The sequence below is a fragment of the Pipra filicauda genome, unplaced genomic scaffold (assembly GCF_003945595.2).
Source record: "Pipra filicauda isolate LSUMZ 115617 unplaced genomic scaffold, ASM394559v2 scaffold47_size6085603_pilon, whole genome shotgun sequence".
NCBI classification, from domain to species: domain Eukaryota; kingdom Metazoa; phylum Chordata; class Aves; order Passeriformes; family Pipridae; genus Pipra; species Pipra filicauda.
In genome coordinates this window covers 1042817-1059427 of record NW_024104620.1, presented here as the reverse complement: position 1 = coordinate 1059427, position 16611 = coordinate 1042817, and the positions used below count along the sequence as shown (strand labels likewise).

General features: G+C 43.5%; 1 protein-coding gene across 5 annotated transcripts in view; it reads right to left on the bottom strand.

Annotated features, from left to right (window-relative positions):
- The window catches only part of THSD7B (thrombospondin type 1 domain containing 7B), a 309193-nt gene extending 294900 nt beyond the window's left edge, over nucleotides 1–14293 (bottom strand). For 2 of the 5 annotated variants that reach the window (XM_027748995.2, XM_039386349.1), the window contains exon 1: nucleotides 14208–14293. The gene's annotated coding sequence lies outside the window, so the exon portion shown is untranslated. Of the gene's footprint in view, nucleotides 1–12449; nucleotides 12470–14198 lie in introns of those variants that run through there. The other 3 variants (XM_027748994.2, XM_027748993.2, XM_039386348.1) reach the window with 3 other exon arrangements.
- Nucleotides 14294–16611: the final 2318 nt, after the last annotated feature.

Genomic DNA, 16611 nt, shown 5'->3' with positions numbered 1-16611 from the left:
TCTTCTTTTCCATTCTGCTAACAGGATTTTTTTCTTGTTTCCTAGTACTGCTCTACGACAAACAAATGAGAATCCATCAAAATCTTTCATTAAGCCATGCAAAGCATAAAAGACACTGTTTGAAAATGCTAAAACAGCCTAACAAATGAAAACAGTAACAACTTCCTCAGTTACAGCACAGTCACTCAAAACTCAGTTACATTAACCTTTACCTCATGCAAGAAAATTCCACTTGGAGAAGTCTGAATACCCCCTTCTATGCTGATGGCCCCCAGGTTACTGTGAGATATACACAGAATCATTTAGGTTGGAAAAGTCCTTTAATTAAACTCAAGATCGAGAATTTACAAAGTAATCAGGATATTGAAACAGAAATAAGATATTTTTCATCTCAGTAGGATCAACAAGTACATTTTTTTATAAACATTTGCAAGCTAATGACTGGAGACTCTCTAGTTTCTGCCTCCCCAGAAAGTTTCAAGTATTATAAGAACACAAGTAAGGTTTCACTCATTACTCTAAATTATCAGTTAGAAAGGAGATTGAAGTCTATTTTCCAATGTTCCTTTTCTTGATCTCGCAATGGCTAATAAACGTGGCTTTACTAGAAGAATTTTGGGTTTGACCTCACATCAGATCAAACCTTTCTCTTATTTCTGTCTGTACAATTTTGAGGAATAAGGACAAAAAGAGCATTATCAAATAAAAAAAAATGCTGTCACAGCAAAAATAAAAAATTCATAATGAACTGTAGAGACCTATTGTGGTTCTTTGGTGCTTAAACCCAGAAGGATTTTCTCATTTATTAACACTCTATCCTTGTTCAACAGCATACTAATGAAGTTAATCTAAAGGCTAAATTTCAATTATGAATCACAGAACCACATCTCCGCTCCCTGATTGCTCAGATAATCTGAATTAAGCCTTCTCCTACAAAAAGCACAATGGCTGACTGCAGATAAAAGTTCCCAAACATCAAAAATATTCAGTCCAGAAGGTAAAAATCTGACAAACACCTGTTTTCACATCCATTCGATAACTCTCCGGCAAAGTAATGATTTCTAGTAACTTGACAGGCTGCTCACTCACCTAAAATACGCTGCACAGGCTTGAACAATAAAAGGAACTGCAAATGCTTAAATCTCTCAGGCTTACAGCCAAGACAAAGTCTTCAGCCAGAGTAAAAAAGGGTTTCCATTTGCTAAAATAATTTAGGAGAAAACGTTTTCCTCTTGAGTACCTACGGTGCATTTGTCCTGGAACAAAACCCCAGAGAGCCGCCAAGGAAAACCAAGATCGGCGAGCGGCTGCATCGCTTGGCTATTAATATGCACGACTACAGACCAAAATGTGGTGTTTCATGACGTGTCAACGCAGCTCGAATGAGGAGCTGGAGCTGCAGAACTAGAAAAAAAAACCAAAATATGAGTAATAACAACGACCTGGATCATTTGCTTCCAATTGCTTCTGCAAACAGAAGAGTGATGACGCTCACAAGAACACCAACCCGTGCTCTCTCCCATCTGAAAGACTGATAGGGAGGAAACGTTGCATCTGCTTTTTAACAAGACAATAAAGAGAAGCTGAACCGCCAGCCTTCAGCTTTTAGCTGACATAACGAGGCACAGAAGGACTGCTGGCTTCTGATGGGAGCCCAAGGAGCAAGAAGGAACCAGAAGACAGAAAGCCATGAGTTCCACCTTAGAGCAAACCCGGGTCAAAGAAAGCAAAACCTTCCAAATGATCTCTCAGAAGTGTTTTCACCATGAACTGCATATGATTTCCAGACAATGTAACAACTCTACGGTCAAATCCTCCATTTCTCATGGAGAGGGAAACACGGAAAGAGTAAATGCACCATAACCAACCATTATCTGATCATTCCTGGGAGCAAAAAATTCAGAGGAGATTTTGTCCCAAACCTAGGACCAAGCAGTGATAAACTCCTGCTTTACACACACCTATCAGCTCCTTTTCACACTCAAGAATCAACTCCCCAGACAGGGAGAAGACTGCCAAGCCTTGCTGCCATTCCACAGCACTAGAACACACGTCAGGCATATTCAACTACTTATTCACTGAGTAGCAAAGACTTTTCTTTCCTCTTTCAGTTAGACCAAATCCAACATAAGCATCCACACCTTCACAGCAGCCACGGCACTACTGAAGGTTTCTACTGTTCCAAAACATAAATATTAATCCCTTCAGTTCTTCGATTCCAGCCTCAGTCTACTGGTACCTCTTTTCACTGCCTTTTTTCTTCCAGTACATGTCACCCAGTGGGAAGTTATCAGCGCCCAGATGATCCTCAGATCCTAAAAATAAATTCTTATCACTAGCACAAACAAACAAAATAAAACAAAACTTTTTTTTTCCCCAGGTGGTCAAGATGTTCATAATATTCTCTGTTTTGGAAATATTGATTACTACAGCATTGATACACAGATGCAAAACCATTTGGCAACTACATCCTTCCCAAGCACAAAATCTTCTCATTGTCAAATACCACATGAGGGTTTTGCTTTTGTGTTTGACTGGATGCTGTGCAAGTTTTCCTCTGTGCCTTAGTCCTTAAATGAGCTGTTTCTCAGTAACACACTCTCACTTGTCAGACTGAGCACCAGGCACGTATGTATATGCTTAGCAATATGCTTGGTGGAACTTGTCATTCATAGTTTTTACCGAAATACATCTTAATTGAGTAGCAGCATTACACCACAAATGAGCCAGAAAAAAAGGCCAGCAATAATGACAGACCACTAGAAATAATCTGTTGCCTTCTGGGTAAACTGCTCAACGCTAAAACTTATTATCTGCAAAAGCACCTTTTGAATCACTTTTGTTTTGCCCTGTGGAATACCTTAATGTTTCCATCGGTAATAAAATTTCTGGCTTGCAATACTGCCCTCGTCTATAACACTGCAAGAGAAGGGAAGGGAAACACAGAACCGCTGTTATTATTAAACCTTTAAGTTACAGAGTTAATTCCAGCTAAACACTTTTATCTGTTGCACTGCTTATATGAAGTGGATTTTTTTTTTTTTCCAGAAGGAAATCTAATTTTTTGCACGCCGGCGTCGAACAACTCCATGGCCATCCATATCTGCACCGGCTCCACTGGTGCTACAAGTAATCTGTTAAGCAGCACATCCCCAGCTGGGGACTGTAATTAGGGTGCAAACTGCCATACAATCCCCTTGCCAGATTGATGAAGGAGACCTCTTACAAGGTGATCCAGAAGGCAGTGTTGAGACCATTAATCATTTGTCCGTCGAGGGGAATACAAAAAGCTCTGCCACCAAGAACATTACACTGCAAAAGTGTCTTGACAAAACTAACTCCTAAAAAAACTAGTGAAGTTTTAATTAAAAGGTCAGACATTAGGTACTGTATTATTTTTAAAAGTTTGAGACAAGTTCACATGGAAAAAAGCTTTACTCAGATGCCAGACAGAATTCGACACTCCTGCTTTGCTACTCCTTTTAAACACTTGATCAGCTCGGAGGGGTTTTAGCTCTGCAAGCAGCATCCCCAGATAGCAAACAAATGTAACAGTAATCTACACGGCAAGCTTAAATACACTGCCAGGCTGCCAATATTTCAACCTGCAACTATTTGTTTTCAGGGATTTGAATCCACAGAAGATGCAAGTATTTTCTACAGTGTATAATTGCAGATATTGCTGTTATATATAAAGCACAAAAATTCACTCTACAGGGAGAACACCAGATCTGGAACACCTGCCTAACAGGGTTTCATTGTCCATCCTAAGCATGTAAGTCTTGGCTCTGCCAATATCAACTAAATTTTTTTTTTCATAGGCTTACTACAATGAAATACCTCAAGTGCTTAAAGTTGAGTTTAAAGTGTTTCCCTTCTTCACTGTTATATGATCCAAGAAGCAAGCTCACATTGTCCTTAGAGAACTCATGAAACTACTAAGAGACAAAAATGCAAAAATCAAGATCCCTTATGTAGTCTAAGGGTATACTGCAAGAGTTTGAAGTATTTTTTCTTTGGAAACAACTTTTGAGCCTTCTTTTGTATGCAACCTCATGTTTTACTTACCACACCATCCAAGATCATCAGCATCAGAAGTTTCTCAGCTACATCCAGCAGCTTCACGTGCCCTCCACCTGAGCCCAGCCTAAGGAGAGCCAGCCCAGCAGGGTAAAGGAGGAGGGTCCTTCTAGAGGTCAATCATTCCACTTCTCCTACAGAGTGGTTGCAGTAAGGCAGAAATAGCAACAGTGCAATTTGCTAAAATTGCAATTTGCACAATGGTGCTCCCTTCCCCACCTTGGAATTATCTGGAATTTAACAGCATTGCCTCAGAGACTTCTGCTGTTTCAAAAGCAATCAAAATCTGTCCTATACAACTATCTTCCAGAGTAACAGAAAATAAATTTCCCTGTAGAATGTGCAATAGGGAGGAAACATAATCCAAACACATCATTACATTGTCCAACAGGATTTGCTTACAAACTCTAAAACTACCCCAGCGAAGGCAAGCTGCTAGTAACTTAGACAAAAGAGCAATCAGGAGTATTCTTTTTTTTTTTTTAACTGAAAAAGCCAAATCTAAATCCTTCTCCACAGATCATCAAGAAGCATATATGTAATCAAGAGAATAAAAAAAAATCTGCCACCTGTAGCTATGAAGTTAAAACAATTTAAATATTTAAAAAGCATTCTTGTTTGCAAATTATAATAATTTCCCCACAAGTATTCTCATTCCCTAGAGATAAGACAATTTTTCCTAAAGGATGCAGTGAGGGAGGCAAAGAGTAGTGAAGGTACCTCGGGAGTGAGGAAAACCAACAAAATTTTTAGCATCAAGCGTTTTTTACAATGAGGACTCCTTTGCAAATCTAACTGTAGACACAATAAAGCTTTTTATTTGTTTCTTCAACACTGGGAAGCTTCGATTTCCAAAATTCTTCCTTGCATGAATAAGCATGTAAGTAATCTTCTGAATATGTGAGTGAGAGAAGGAAAGAAGAAATAGCTTCATTATCATTATATAGAATCTTACAGGCAGCTGTGGGAACCCAAGTTTCTTAAAAATTATTGTCATGATGAAAAAAGCATAATCCATTTCAACAGCAAGTTCCATCATGTGCCACTGATTCCTTCAATATTTACATTGTTCCACGATAGCCTGAACTAACAATAAGAGCTCAGCAACACAGTGCATAAGATAATTCATATATTCTAAGGCACCACATCTTTTTTGGTCAGTCAGTAACATTAAACCATCACCTAAGAGAACGGAGCATAACTTCCAAAGACAACAGTTCAAAATTGAAGATTACAAAACAGAAAATTAAGTGTGGCATCATTTGCTGAAAAGCTGTGATGAAAACCTAGCAGAGATTCAAAAAAAAAAAAAAAAAGTTTTAAAAATTAAAACCAGTTCTCTATACTGGATGGCCCAAGGCAATCCCTTGTGCACTGCAACATCCAACCCTGCTGTTAGTGTTTCTTGAGGCTTGGCCCTGCCCAACGGGAGAGAAAGCACTGAACACAGCACACAGTTGAAGCCACGCTGCAGTGCTTCAGACACCAAGTTAACACCCAAGGTAACAGGATGTTGATCTTATTTTGGAGTAACAAGGAGGAAAACCTGCCCCACCTCCCCTGTTTGAGTCCTGCTGTATCATCACTTACTGGCATTAATACTGCTCTCCTCCTTAGGCGAGCCCTGAAAGACTCTGATCCTTTATATCCTTTAAAGGGAGCAATTAATGCTGCTATTCAAAGTTTCTGACCTTTAACTCTCAGTCCCAGTAGTGTTATTCAGATTTTCCTTTTCAAATTTAGCAGAAAATAGTAACTATCTGCGTTTTCCTAAAGGCAGACAGGCATTAATACCAACCTCAAATTGGAGTCCATTTTGGAAAAGTAATTCCAAATTTTTCACCCCCAAATGTGCTCTTCTGCAGGATCAGATGCTTTCCAAACTCTGCCCTTCCAAATTACTTCAGGTTCTGCCTTCCAGAGGTATTTTGCAAATGACTTTGAAAAAGTTTTCATATCTTATCCTTTCTGCATTAAGTTTTGCATCCCATTCTGCATTCCCCCCCATCATCCTCTGCAGGAGGATGACTATTGCTATGATTATTTTCAGTGAAGCCACAGTCCCAACTTCCATATTCTTTATTCCTGCTAAACACCACTTCCCACTCAACTTTCCTGCCCCACTTTTTCCCCCACAGCTTCTTGCTCAGCTGCCCTGTTGCTTATTTGAGGAATATTTACAACGAGCATCCCAGAATCAAAATAATATATCTACTACTTGTTGTCTTCATCCAGTTTGTATTTTTAAACTGTCAACCACAGAGGCTGATTTGATACCCAGAAAACCAAGAGAGCATAACATGTTTGCAACTGCCCCTCTCTCGAATAAAAAAAATCAAATCTGGTAATTCCAGCCCATCAATACCTTTCTGCTTTAAACCTTTCCTGATAAGAAAGTCTTTACAGCTCATCTGGAAGATTGACAAGCTGGTATTTCTCCAGACCCAGAGAAAGGGCATTGTACAGCCAAGACTCTTTCAAATAGCCAGGGAAAAAGTTACTCCTATTTAAACAGGGATCAAGACAGGCTCAACCAGAGCTGCACAGGGAAGGGGCAATCAACCTGACAGTAAACATAATTAGTGTTATACTTCCTGCCAAAATTAGACATGATATAAGCAGATATACAAACAAATTTGACATGATATATTACCAGCAATATTCCTAAATATATAAAAGGAGTAGAGGATTGGCTTTTTGAAGGGTGGGAGTAGGGTTTTACATATTTTGAGGCGAAAAAACAAATCCTGACATGCCTCCATCACTTCTGTCTCCATTCTGTTTGTTCATTAAAGTTTCTCCTCTCCTTTCTAGTTCCTATTTCCATCACAGTCAGAGTGACACAAAACATCCTTTTTTTTATTGCAGCTCACTAAAATCAAAGTTGGATCATGTCTCTTTCTCACGTCTTTCCTTCCCTCTTTGTCATTCAGAAGCTCCAAGCCATTTGCTGTCTGACCACATTTACAGTCTGAGTCCATTCCTCAACACCAGCTCACGTCCTTGCCTCTCCACTTTCCACTGGCACTCACCAAAACCCCTTCCCCTCATTTCACAGCTCCATTACAAATTGCCACCATCTCCTTACCAGCACTCACACAACCCTTCTCCCTGGTCCCAACACCAATTTTCATCATCTCTGCAAACTTTTTAGTATGAGCAATTTCCTATTATTTTAAACACATTCTACTGGTTCTCTTTCTATAAACCACCCTTTCTTTGTCAACTTGCAAAGCTTCTCTCTATCTACTCATTCCCAGGTTTGCTTCACTGCAACACTGTCCCAATCCCGTTTTTCTTGATCATTTGGTGTGAGACCAAACACCTCACATTCATTTCACTCATCCCTGTGTTCAGCAAAAGAAGACAGAATAATAAACTACCGCCACAACCCCTGCAAAGAAATCGTCCCTTACCAAATTCCACACTCAAGCTCCAGAGGTACCAAAAAGAAACCTAGAACTGAAGATTAACAAAAGCCTCAGAAAATAACTTATTTGAGAGCTACTCTATCCAATGTATATCTTTAATAGAATCATAGAATGGTTTGTGTTGGAAGGGACCTTAAAGATCATCTCATCCCAACCCCCTGCCACAGGCAGGGACATCTTCCACTAGACCAGGTTGCTCTTAGCCCTGTCCAGCCCAGTCTTAATACCCAATTTAGACTTGATACTGAAGAAAAAGAGAGAATCATTCCCAGCTCCACACCAAGGAAGTAACAGGAAGACAACAATCTGCAGTTATCTCAGAGCTGGACCTGGAGGTGATTGGGCTTCTCTGTTAAATGGAATAAAATATTAAAAAAAAAAAAAGAAAACACCAAAAAAACCCACACACACCCCAGACCTCCTTTCCCAAAAGAAAAAAGAGCTGAACTAGGACTGAATCCTTATTTTCTTTTTGCTTCTGCTAGAAAACAATACTAAAGCTTTCATTTAAAGTCAGCCAAGTTTTATTCCCGAAAAATTATGGCTTCATCTGGGGGAAATTTAGCCTTCTGCTTATTTTGTTTCAATTTCTGTTTTGAAACAGAATTTTACTTAAAAATACATTACAATGTTTAGAGAAATTCACCAAGTTCCCAAATCACATGACTTGTGAAACAGTGACCTTTCACTAGCAACATGTCCTCCGGGGACCAAACTTGTGTCCTCCCTAACTGGAAGCCCTGGTTGTTCCATTTTCTGCAGCACCTGAACTTGGCACTAAAGTACTTGAGTTAGAAAAAAAAATCTAGGCCAGGCAGAGGTATTTATGACTTTTTTTGATGGAAAGTTTAAAAATTACTTTACCCCAAGAAATAAGTCTTTAACTGGACTTGTCTTTGCTATTGCAGCAAACACTGAGCATATTGCTGTTCATCTCCTGACAAATGACTCTCTGGGAGAATACAAATCATCCGTGCTGAGCTTCAGCAAGGCTCTGGAACAGAGCTCTGTTTCAGCCCACCAGAGACAAAAAGCCAGCCACAAAACAGACTCCATCCCAGTGGAAAGCCTCCCTTGCTCATGAACATGAGTCTTAATCCCATTCATTAATGGCTGAACTGCACTCACCTTTATTGTGCTACATCTTCAGGTCGCTCCTCCATCCATTACAGTTTGTGCTGTGGGTGTATTCTCTGTTTTATTAACTGTAATTTAATTCAGTACATATTCCCACACAGGACGGGTGATTTTCCTGACTGTTTCAAAACATTTCACAAGATGGAGCACAGATAAATTTTTAAACAGCAAAACAAGACACACACAGATTGAAAAAAAAAAAAAAAGAAACATAAGAGGGAATCCTCCTGCGTGTTTCTGTAGGGATGGGTTTGTAAAATAAAGTTTGCCATAACTGTCAAGCCTCCCACCACCTAAGTCTTTTCTTCATGAATGAAAACCATACACTAAAAACTGGTGGTCCAAAACTGTACATCACTGCTGGAGATAGTGGCAATCACAAAGACCACTGCTAGCTCCCGTGCTAAAGGCATCTATCATGTGTATCTGAAATTAATTACAGATTCTTAAATATTTGCAGCCTACAGTTCTCAAAAGTGTCTCAAAAGACTTATGTTAATGTCCAGGATCATTACCCCCACAATGCAGTACCCTCGACAGTTCTGCCCTGCCCTCTACTATCTACTCAGATCAATTTTGCAATGAAAACCCAGCAATTCAGTTAAAATAGGGGCTTAAGCAAAGATAAAAATCCATCACAAGACTCAATACCACTGTCCTATTGTACACATATAAAAACATTATGTTTTTTTAATATAAATACTTACATATCCCATAATGTGCTGTGGCAAGTTCTGCTCTCCACAAAGCCCTGCTGAGCAGGCAGCAGACAGAACCCCACACTGCTGAAACAAGGCCAGTGTGAATTACAAGCTATTGTGGAAGATGGATCAGAAACGGCCACAATTACACCTAATGACTGAGGAGATCGTTTCATTTATCTTTCCTCGGGAAGGCCACACCAGCCTGACAGAGCCAAACGGCACCTGGTGTCTTTCTGTACATTCCTGGCAACCTAAAGACTGACAAGGAGTCCCCCCTCACCCCAGCAAGGCTGGCACCAGAACTCTGCCACATGAACTTAGGCAATCTCCAACCTTCCAAAAACAGCTGTCCACTACCAGAACATCCCTTTCCTGCATAAAGACATTTTCTGTTTAAGCAACTGAGTTAGTAAGGTTACTATTTCTCCACTTTCTAATAGTTTTTAAGTAGTTATAAATGTTTATTTCACTTATAAAACCTTTTATTTTCCCTCTCTCCTGGGTCACGCTACCCTTTCAGGTCACATCACCTCAGCTGAAACACTTTTCATACTTTCCTGCACTGCAACTGGGCTTGCACATTCTGGTTTTTATTTGCTTTCTTGGTGGTCCTTGAACCTCTTTCCTCCCCCATTCCATGCACTTTCTCAAAAGAGCTGCCTGCTCACTGACTGCAGGTGAGGTAGAAAACAAAACAACTCCCTTTTAAAGTTGCTACCTTATTTTCAGGCACAAATAGGAGCATAAGCAAGATGAGACTCCACAGAAAAAAAAAAAGAGAATGACCAAAAATCTTTGGCAAAAAAAAAAAATAGATTTTGTTTCAATCAGAACAAAAGCTTAACAAACAAAAATCATAACAGAAAGGAAGCGCAACTAAGAGCATTCCCAACACAAACGATGCAGTATGTCCTTAATACTGGAGTGTTTTAACTAAATACAGCAGAAGTACAAAGGAATGCCTAAAGATGATTCAATAACAAGGCATTCAAAGCAGAAAGAGCATTACCAGCATGTTCAGGGCAAGCTTGCTAGTCCGAAGCACAGTATATTTTTGTTCTTGTGGTTAAAGCCAGACTGCAGACAGTGAGCACTTGTGCTCAGACACAGAAGTAAGGTAGGACACTCTATCAGTGACTCAGAGGCTGAACCTCTGCAGCCTCACAGAGTGAGCAGAAAAACCTGCCTTCCTTGCAGAGTTTCTGGTTTTAAATGACCCACACAACTCTCATCCTCCGGCACAAATTCCGGGGTTTTATTTTTTCACACGAACACTACTTTATTTTGCCTGTGGCCTTTATCTGCTTCCCCTACCACAGTACCCACTCCATCACCACTCTGGAAGCAGCTTTGGCTGTGGTGGGATGCCCAGCTTCCAGAAGGAGCATAGTGAGCAGGGTTCAGCATCCTCAGCACCATCCTGGCCTCACCTGGCAACCACACCCTCATTTCACACCACACCCTCCCATTTACTCTGCTCTACATGATCCTCAGGCAAATAACAGAAAAGGTGGAATGCTATCTCACTAAAGAGTCAACACTTTCAAAGTTTAGGCAAAGAGCTGGAGTGACATTTGGGCAAAACCTCACGGCTTGGAAGGACCCAGAACACAGAGAGCAACACACCACAACAGCACAGAGAGTGCTGGCCGTGCAGTCTGATCTTACCCTGAAGCTCAAGTACAACGAGGCATGCCAGCCAGCCCACACACGGCTTCGCACGTTTTCTGGTTTACAAGCAAACCACACAAGCCGTCACCCTTAGGCAGCTCCAGCAGCATTCCTGATCCTCAGCCCCACTGGTAACACCGGAGCCTGGGAACTGCTGCCAGGACAAGACGACTTTTCATTTTCTATTGCATTAACAAACCACAGAGCAGCTCTGTTTCGTGAAAACAATGCTTTTTTCTCACCATACTGAAACAAAACCCCTGAGTTTCAACAAAGGTCCTGCAAATTGACAACCTAGACACACACTTTACGAACACACTTCAGAGCAATCCATCAGGACAGTTTCCCTCACGTACAAAAATGCCCCAAGAAGTTCCCAAAGCCGCCTCTGCGTCAGGTGGCTCCAGCAGACAGACCTCTGCCTTGCCCCCCTCCAGCCCATCAATAGCATCAAGCCCAGCTCAGCACACCCCATTAAAGCACAGCATATACCTTTAATGGAGAATGAAGAACTTACCTCCCTGGACAACAGCCTGGAGGCATTTCCATCACCTCTTTAATCTGCAACAGCATCCCCGTTGCTCAGCTTTCAGAATCCCTTTAGGTTAAGGTATGGGAATGCCAGCAGCATTGCAGGGCAGGGAAGCAGAGCAGACACAGGTGCTCGTGGTGTCAGTGCAGCACTGTCAACTCAGGGTAATTTATTTTTTGGTATTTTTCTTATCCCACTCTTTGCTTACAGCCTGCACAGCCAGACAAGCTCAGTTGCCTTGGACACCTGGATGAAACCGTTCACATCACAGCACATCTTCCACCAGGACCACCCTGCCCACCTACCAACAGAACGGGGACATCAAAAGCTTCCAAAGTGCAACCACCACTTGGGTTTTCCACTCCCCAAAACCAGTCTCGCATCACCACCTCTGTGCTGTTACTCAGCACTGAGCTTGGCACAGAATACTTGCAGCACCTGGCATGGTTCACCCGCTCCAGCTCAGGCTCCTCTACCAGCCCCTGGGGTAGTTAATGCTGCGCCCAAACACAAAAGGACCAAGTGTTAAAACAGGCACGAGAGCTCTGATCATCCGTGTGAGGACGTGTAAGAGACTGAATAGTGGTTAGGGAATAAAAAAAAAAACAACACAAATTATACTAAAGTGCAAGGAGACCCAGGGGAATCCCCACTTCCTACTCACAAACCCTGGAACTTTTGTGCCATCAAAGGCAGCTCAAAGCAGCCCGAGAGCCTCCACCAGAGCAGCGTCAGCAAACACGCGCGGGGTGATCCTTATCGGCACGGCTTTCTAGTGAGGAGACGTCCCTAGAAAGCAGTCACTACAAACACAGTTTTCCTGAATATCATTACTGATCCAGAAGTAATGAAATAGCAGATAATATGGCCCCAGGGTACAAATCAACCACCTACCCTAATGCATACAGATGGAGCTTAACAGCTCTTTTGGTCTTCCATTACCAGAGCGGAATGGGATCTCTGAAACACCATAGTGGCAAAGCAGAAGAGAAAGAAGTTTACTAATGAGTGGTGTTTGCTTCTGATTCTTCAGAAAAATGCTTTTAAATCCTGCAATCTGAAAAAGAGTCTCTGTTTTCACGTATGAAGATGAGTAGACACAGCTTCCCCTCACAGAACCAAGACAAAAAAGCAGAGTGTACAATCTTCTGCTCTCCCCTGGTGTTGCAGAAAAGGCTTTGCTGAGAACACTGTCTAAATACTTTCTGCAAAAATCAACAATGAAACTTCAGTCCCATCAAAGCAAGCAGCAAAACCATCACGACTTACAGCAGCGTCGTGCTCCTCGTGTTGATGTTCGCAGCAGTTAAAGCAGTAACTTCCACAATGCTCTAAAACCAGCCCTGCAATATGTCAGATACAGGCAGGCACAGAATCTCTCTCCTTAGGGAAATTTAGCACTTAACACCACGAGCCTACTCCCTCAAAGACACCATGTTATGCATTCTGAGCTGGTCTCATCCCCACGAACCAGCCCAGCCCACACCCCAACACGCCCACACCTGTCTTCTTTGAGGAGTATGCCTGTACCAGAGCACGTCACTTTAATGCCATCTCTTTCACCTTTGATATGGCATTACTTAAATTCCACCGGAATCTTTTCAGAAACTAAAGAGTTCAATGCTCTAGTTAACCAGTTTCCTTGAAGTTTGAAGATTTTACGACGTCAGTTGAACAGCCACCTAACGCACCTGTGTGACACAAGGCACTGACAACAGCAGCTCTCAGCCACCTCGTCCTCTCACATGTACCTTCAGTGGTACCCAGCTCTAACAGGTATATTATCCCACTCACCTGCGTGCACAGCAAAGACATGCCCTGCATAACTACTTCTTCCAAAAATTACATTCTCAGAAAATCAATTCTTTAAGCTGATTTTCTGTTTTGACTAGAGGAATTAAACAACACATTTCAATTATACAAAAGAGCTGGAGGCAGCGGTCAGCAAGTACTTTTTATGACCCTCATCTATCCTTTTGAAAGCCTTCTCCAGGAACGCTCAGGCAGGCAGAGGAGTGGGAGGGAGGAGAAGGAACACGACTACAGAGTGCTCATCATATCTCCACACAAATAAAGTCCAAACTCTACACGGCTTGACCTTGAATGAACAACAACACACAAAATAAACACAAGGACGAGCACAAATTAAGAATGAACGTTCAAGGTGATGAGTGGTTAATGAAGAAGCGTGTCCGCGTGCCTTGTTTAAAACCTCCGACTGAAGAAACGGGCGAAGGGGAAAAGACAACTCAGACGGACCGCGATGCTGTGGCCGGGGGTGGCTGAGGAAGCGTGGGTTTAGGAGCCACCCCGCACCACGAAGAGCCCAGACCGAGCCGCGACCGCGCTGCCCGCGGCAGCCGCGATACTTTCCCGGCGGAGCGGAGTTGGCGGCGGTGCCGCATCGAGCCGCGGACGCGCTGCCCACCCGAACTTCACCTGCCTCCGGCGATGTCCGTGCCCCGCTACCCCGGCGCGCAGCACCCAGACCGGCGCTCGGGGGATGCGGGCGGGTTCCCGCCCAGCAGCGAGCCGGGAGATCCCGATCGGAGCGCTCCCAAACCCGCGGCAACTTCTGCGGGTCCCTCCATCCATCCATCCCCCCCCGCGCGCCCCTCCCGGAGCCGAGCTCCCGGAACCCACCGGACCCACCCGCTCTCCCGGCAGCGGGGCGGCCGCACCTCCTCGGCTCCCGGTGCGCGGCATGGAGCCCGGCGCGGTGCGCTGTCGGCGGCGGGTGTGCGGGGCCGGGGCCGGCGCCGCGGGCGAGCCCGGGCGGGCGGGGCGGGACGGGCGCGCTCTCCCCGCTCGGCCCCGCGGCGCGGAGGGGCCGCGGGCGGGGCCAACGTGGAGGAGGCGCGGCCGTGCCCGCCCAGCCCCGCACGCGAGCGGCGCGCGCGGCGCCCTCTGCCGGCCGCGCCTGAGAGCTCGGGGCCGGGGCACGGCGAGGAAAGTTGTTGCTTGGAAGGCGAAGGAGACCGAGTTCTGAGCGCATTTTGTTAAATACGCGGTAGCTCTACGAAATCAGTCAGAACTGGGTTTTGATTTATGTTATGGATTCCCGGAGCTGCGTTCTCACCAACCACCTCGTCCATGCAGCGCGGAGGAAGCTTGCAGTGCTTCCATAACAATCCCAGGGAATCACGGAAACAATCAGGTTGGAAAAGACCTCTGGGATCATCGAATCTGACCTGCGACCGATCATCACCATGTCAAACACACCATGGCACTGAGTGCCACGTCCAGTCTTTCCTTAAACACCTCCAGGGATGGTGACACCACCACCTCTCTGGGCAGCCCGTTCCCGTTTCTAATCACACTTTCTGTGAAGAAATCCCTCCTAATGTCCAACCTTAAATTCCCCTGGTGCAGCTTAAGACTGTGCCCTCTTGTCCTACTCCTTGGAGAAGACCCCCATGCCCACCTGGCTACAGCCTCCTTTGGGATAGTTGCAGAGAGCAATAGGGTCTCCCCTGAGCCTCCTCTTCTCCAGACTAAGCACCCCCAGCTCCCTCAGCTGCTCCTCACAGGACTTGTGCTCCAGACCCTGCACCAGCTCCGTTGCCCTTCTCTGGACTGTCTCCAGCACCTCAATGTCCTTCCTGAACCAAGGGGCCCAGAACTGCACAGAGAATCAGTAGCTTTGCCCAAGGAATGCTGGTGCCTCTCACTTGCAAACACATCTAAGTCATATTTTCCAGGATGTAATTAGCACAAGAGATCACCAAACTGGCCAAAGTCCTCCACTAAGGAGGGAATATTTATTGAATCCAGGGAGGATAATGAACCCATCACTTTTTAAATACACAAAGTGAATGATCGCAGTTTACTTTATCTGCCCTATTTAAAATTAAAACTAGGCATTATTCAGCAGAATCTTTTTCTTTGAGACCTACTCATTAAGTTTAGGTGTTATTGAGGAAAAATTAATGCATATATCCAACTCAGCCAGTAATAGGTGACTGTGTGCACAATGAAATTACTACAATATTTATTCCTGCTTTTTGGACTGTTCTAATTTCTGTGTTTTTAAAGAAGGTTCAGTCTCACACTGTGTTGTGTGTGAAACTAACTATAACTATTGAGAATAGGAAGTAACTCCACTGACATAGGACCAGGAGTTGGACCCTTCCAACTCAGATTATTCTATGATTCTATGACTATGATATAAAGCTGGTATAAACAAGTGACAATCAGGCCCTTTAAGACTAATAGATGACCTTTGTGCTCACTCTGTACCCCAGGGATAACCTATTCAGGCTCTGAAAATTAGCTCTCTTGGATATTTGCCATTTAACAAGAACAACATATATAATGTTTAGTGGACATGGTTGCATCACTTATGTTCCTTGGTTTACTTTTTCTTTGCCGAAATATTAAATACTGGTAAATCCTCATGCAAGGATTGTTCACATCATCTACAAACTCCAAATGAAACCAGAACTTTGTTGTGCTAGGTGCTATGTAAAAAATCAGTGTTCGTACTTCAGAGTCCTTCTACCTTACAAAGGTGAGAGACAGCAGAGCAGAAGTGAAGGCAGAGAAATGTCACGATACTTATCCTAAGGTATGAAATACGGATCAGAGCTTGAAACATGGGTTTCCTGTCACTAGGTTCTCCCCTGCCCATTGCTCTCATGAATTATAAAATCCTAGACATTTGCTGGGGAAGGAGAGTCCCCCAGAGATTGCACTGCAGCTGGTCAGGAATGTTCCAAACTAAGTTTCGTGCGAAAATTTGTCAAAATGGAAACACTTCCTCAAAGACAATTTGTTCCAAGAAGGTTTTTTTCTCAGCCTTCTTCGAGGTCAGAGAGCCCTACCCCAAATGGCCAACAGTGAGTGACAGAGGGCACCCACCCACACTGCACCAGCCCCACCTTCACTGTTCTCTTTTCTTCATTCAAAACTTTTTAAAGGTCTCTGTTTTGTCTGATACAGAATGGAAAACACCTCTTGAAATGTCAGGAGTTTTTCACAAGTGACACTTGGTTTTTTGCTGACTGGCCCTGGACTACATTCTGTTTGCCTCCCCACAGCCCTCGTGTTATTGCCT